This window comes from Saimiri boliviensis, chromosome 7 (assembly GCF_048565385.1).
Source record: "Saimiri boliviensis isolate mSaiBol1 chromosome 7, mSaiBol1.pri, whole genome shotgun sequence".
NCBI lineage: Eukaryota > Metazoa > Chordata > Mammalia > Primates > Cebidae > Saimiri > Saimiri boliviensis.
In genome coordinates this window covers 102695192-102700596 of record NC_133455.1, presented here as the reverse complement: position 1 = coordinate 102700596, position 5405 = coordinate 102695192, and the positions used below count along the sequence as shown (strand labels likewise).

Sequence of the window (5405 nt, the reverse complement as noted above, 5' to 3'; positions counted from 1 at the left end):
CATGAGGGCAGATCCCTTATTAATTAGGTTACTGTTTTTATAAAAGGGACTTCATTCAGGTCCTTTGCCCCTTCCACCATGTAAGAACACTGAGAAAAGACACCATTTGTGAATCTGGAAACACCTGAATCACACACTCATTCCGCTATTGTCTTGACCTTGGACTTCCCAGGCTCTGGAATTGTGAGAAATAGATTTCTTTTGTTTATAATCCACACAGACTATGGTATTCTGTTACAACAGCCGAAATGGACTAAGATACATGATTGTAAAAATACCAAGTATTTAGAAATTAAACATCAAAACTCTAAATGACAATTTTGTCAAAGTAGAAATCACAAGAGAAATTAGAAAATCCTCTAAACTGAAGGATATTAAAGTAAAACAAATCAGAATCTATGGGGTGCAGCTGAAATAATAGAGAAAAAAATGACATTTTTAAGTACCTCTATTAGAAAAGAAGATGTCAAATTAGTAACTTAGCTTCTGCCATAAGAAATGAAAAGGAACATGCAGAGGAAGGAAATAATAATGAAACTGAAGTCAATTACTTAGAAAGATAAATAAAATTAACAAATCCTAAACTTGCTTGTATGGGAAAATAATCAGTAAATTTTATAAAACCCTAACTAGATTGATCAAGACAAAAAGATACAAATTAACAATAACAGGAATAAAAGAACATCAGACCACTGTGACCTTCCGGTCAAGAAAAGGAATATTAATAATTTTATGCCAATAAGCTTGACATCCAAATGAACAATTTCCTTGAGAGAGAAAATTCATGAAAACTGATCTAAGAAGAAATAGAAAATGTGACCAGTCATATATAAATTGTAGAAATTGAATTTGTAATTGAAATCCTTCCCATGGAGAATACAGAAGGTCCAGAAGGCTTTGCTGATGAATTATATGAAACACCCAGTTGAAAATAGCATCAATTTTACACACACCTTTTTAGAAATTAAAGGAGGCAACTCTTTTCAACTGGATTTATGAGGCCAACATTACTCAGATTAAAAAAAGAAAATGCAGACAACAAAATTAGAAGAAAAAAGAACCAAGAACAATTATTTCTCTTGAACGAAGACCAAAAATTCAGTGCAAGAAGTTAATAAATTCAAATACAAATTTAAAAAAAATATGTCACTCCAGATTGGTTTATGGGGAAGTGTTTGATTCAAATAAACTGCAAATTAAATAACACAACTCAATTAATACAATAAAAAACAGGCCGGGTGCAGAGGCTCACTCCTGTAATCCCAGCATTTTGGGAGGCCAAGGTGGGTGGGTCATTTGAGGTCAGGAGTTCCAGACCAGCCTGGCCAGCATGGCGAAATCCTCTCTCTACTAAAAATACAAAATTAGTCGGGCATGGTGGTGGAAGCCTGCAATCCCATGTACTCAGGAGGTTGAGGCAGGAGATCTTTTGAACCCAGGAGGCAGAGGTTGCAGTGAGCCAACATCACGTCATTGCATTCTACCTGGGCAACCAGAGCAAAGCTCTGTCTCAAAATAAAAATTAGCAAAGTAATACCATGTTCAGGCATCAATTTTTTAATAGTGTGTATAATTTCTACACTAAAGTCTACAAGCACTACCGACAGAAAGTAAAGAAGATCAAAATTAACAGAGAAATTGCGTATTCAAGAAGTGGAATACCCAGTGTTATTACTTCTCCAAGACTGAGCTATTAAATTAAGTGCATTTTCAATTAAGACACCAGTGAGCTTTAAAGGAAATGTTAAAAGAAATTGGCAAGCTGAAGCTACCATTTCTATGAAAATATAAATAAGTTCGAATAGCTGAAATAATTTTAAAAAGAAGGAATTTGGAGGATGCATATTGAGTAATTGCAAGATTTACTATAAACCTCTAGTAATAAAAAGCAGTGCGACATTGTTATAAAATAGGCTTAAATCAATGGAATAGAATAAAAAGCCCATGAATAGACCCACACAGACGCGGCCGATCCCAACCGTGACATGGGGTAGGGGCGCCCTCTTGTGTTCAGACGCCTTTCCTGCTGCCGGGAGCCCAGGGAGACCCAGGGGAGGTCTCGGCTGAGCAGGTGAGGATGGAGCTAAGGGCCACCGTTCTTAGCCCTGTGGCCACAGGGGGGCGTCGCTGCGCAGCTGTCAGATTCTTCTTTTAAAAAATTATCCATGTTTCTGATTATATATAGTATATAATAAGATAACAAATTCAGGAACCATGGGAAAGTAACGTATAAAACCTTAATAGGAAGTAAAATACAGATTACAACACACTACCATTTGATTTTTATGCAAATGCTTTATTATTCCAATATTTTTACTCACTTGCTAAATAAAGCACACAAGTCAATATGCTCAATAATTCTGAGTTTAAATCTTTAAAAAATGCAATGTTAGCGAAAAACCAAAACTGCTTAGTAAGGTATGTATGGCCTTGTTTATTACCTATCATAGACGTCAAGGTGCTCATAGTCAATAGCTATTTAAACTTTACACAATATTATTTTTGGCCCGATATTGATATGTTAAATGAATGTATCAGAGAATCTTATATTTATGGCATCAGGTTATATTATGTTTATGGCATCAGGCTATACAGATCTATTCAAAACCATTTTTGTCAAAGTTTAAACACTGGAACAAAAGTCAAATTGTTTCCAAGTGAGACGCAAAATGACTCTTGCTAATAGTACAGATTTTGTTCCATGGGTAATAATAAAATTTATTTTTATTTTAGATTCAGGGAGCACATGGCAGGCTTGTTAGCTGGGTACACTGCACTGCTGAGGTGTGGGGAACAGATGATCCATTGCCCAGGTAGTGAGCAGAGCAGCCGGTAGGCAGTTTTCAGCTCTCACTCCCACCCTCCCTTCCCAGTGTCTATTGTTCACTTGTGTCCTTGGGTATTACTGTGTTCAAGTTTTTTTTTCTTTACATGAAACCATTGAAAGCAAAAGACTGTCATGCTTATAGATTACTTTGTACATTTATCATTCTATGAATACATGTCTTAAGTAATTAAGTAGCATATTAAGGCCATAAACCAAGTCATTATCTCATACCAAAGGACTATTGTTATTCAATCATCTAGCAAATTCATTTTAATGGGTTACATTATAGGGTTGAGGTCAGCCTACAGATACAAAATAGGTTAATTAAATTTTTTTATATCAGCTTTTAATTTTTTCATTGGAACATGATTTGTGCGTGGGAATGCTAATGTAGCAGGCTTCAACAAATTTACAGTTTATCAAAATAAAGTTCTTAAAGAATACGATAGCATATACTTTAACTCTTATAGTACAAACACTCATATTAATTGATGGTCACAGAAAAATACTGTAACAATGTAAAGTTTTAAAATACATCAATGATGCAAGTTTCAAACAAAACGTAGCAACCAAAATACTTAATTGTCCTTTCACCAAGCTTTTACAAACACAATCAGTCTTCACTGTCTGAGCAAATCCATTTTAGTTTCTTCATTGTGCCTTTTAACATGACATTTGTCAGGTTGTTGAATTTATACTGCAACAGTACTTTAGATGTTACCCTCTCGAAATTTCCTCACTCCAGAGCTCAAATTCTTGTCTTCTTCCCAAAGCCACATCTGTCTTTTTCTAGCTCAGTGCTTTTCAGGAGTCACCAGCTGACCCTTTGAAACAGGTATCGTACTTTCACTGGCTCTTCTGCTTTCTTTTTTCTTTCTTGCACTTTGAAGAGTTCCTACTCTTCTTTCTTTCTTATTAAGGTCTTGTTGTTGGGTTCCATGTTTCAACTTAGATAAGCAAAGATTCTTGTGAGACCTTTTCCTTGTATCCAAATTAGCTTCGGTTTCCATTTCAGCATCATTACCATTGGGTTTCTCTTGAGAAGTTATTTTTCTTGCTCTTTTACTTTCTATGCTTTTGCGGCTGCCTTCATTAGAAAGGTGGATGATTTTTCACTTAGCACATAATTCACATAACTCTTCATTTACTCCATGGAATGAAATGTATCTTTCTGAGAGATTATCATAAGCAATTTCCTTTTTAAAGACATATAAGAATTTGGATCACCGAATTTTTTTTTTTTCTTTTTTTTGAGACGGAGTTTCGCTCTTGTTACCCAGGCTGGAGTGCAATGGCGCGATCTCGGCTCACCACAACCTCCGCCTCCTGGGTTCAGGCAATTCTCCTGCCTCAGCCTCCTGAGTAGCTGGGATTACAGGCACGTGCCACCATGCCCAGCTAATTTTTTTTTTTTTTTTTTTTTTTTTTTTTGTATTTTTAGTAGAGACAGGGTTTCACCATGTTGACCAGGATGGTCTCGATCTCTTGACCTCGTGATCCACCCGCCTCGGCCTCCCAAAGTGCTAGGATTACAGGCGTGAGCCACCGCGCCCAGCCCACCAAATATTCTTTCAAAGACTTCTGCTTCTTTAAAGTTGCCATTTTCCATACAAACAGCGATAGCCTGAATTTCGATTAAATTCTCTATTTCGTCGTGAAGTTTTCCACTGAACCCCAGATCATCAGGGCTGTTCCAAGGGTGTCATTCGTTCATCATTTTCAAACTGTGCATCCAGGTTTTTTCCTGCTGCAATTCGTATCAAAAACTGACATACGTGTGCAGTTCTCAATGGATAAGCGGTTGGACTGGGTGGTCCGTGAAGAACAGCCTCGGTGCTGCCGTGGGCGAGAGTCCTTGGAGCGGCTGAGAAAACAGAGCATCCAGCCGGCAGCCACGGCTTTGGCCTCGGCCACAAAGCCGGGTCCTTCCCCTGGGCGCCCCCAGCCGCGCCTGGCACCGAGCTGCTCCTCTCCGTGTCGCCCAGTTTCTGCGCGGCAGCTCCCCCATCCGCACGGCCGCGGGCCGCGCTCGGATTCTGCGGAGCAGCGGAGGGAGGAGCGGGGGTGAGTCAGGCAGAGACACGGAGCCGCGCTGGGCATCGGCGGGGTGAAGCGGCCTCTGGCAGCCGGGGACCCCACCCGCGGGAGGAGCGGGAAGCTCTGGAGCCGCCCCTGAGGTTTCTGTCTCCTCATCCCCTCTCCAGCCCTCCGGGCCCACCCTCCAGAAAACCGGAAAGAAGAAACGTTTTCTTCTGCTCCTTCTTCCTTTTCAGCGCTCCTGCTTCCTGTGACAGCAGTGACACGTGCGCAACTTCTTCCCGGGAAGGGCGCCCGAGGCGTGATCACGCGCTCATTTCTGGCAGAGGAAGGGCGGAAGGGCGGAGAACATGGTGAAAAGTCCCTCTCGTGGGCAAGGCCCTCTCCAGTGACCGCCCAGTTTACCCAGGTGTGGCTGTGCGGTGGGGCCAGACCGAGGCCCGCCCAGGCATCACGGTTTATCCAGCACCCCAGGTGTCCATACCTCAGAGCCTCTGCACAGCCACTCCCCTGCCTGAAACTCATCTCCAGGGCTCCCTTC

General features: G+C 40.7%; 1 pseudogene; it reads right to left on the bottom strand.

The window, feature by feature from the left end:
• Positions 1 to 3287: 3287 nt before the first annotated feature.
• On the bottom strand, positions 3288 to 4896 carry LOC141585221 (telomeric repeat-binding factor 1 pseudogene; annotated as a pseudogene).
• Positions 4897 to 5405: the final 509 nt, after the last annotated feature.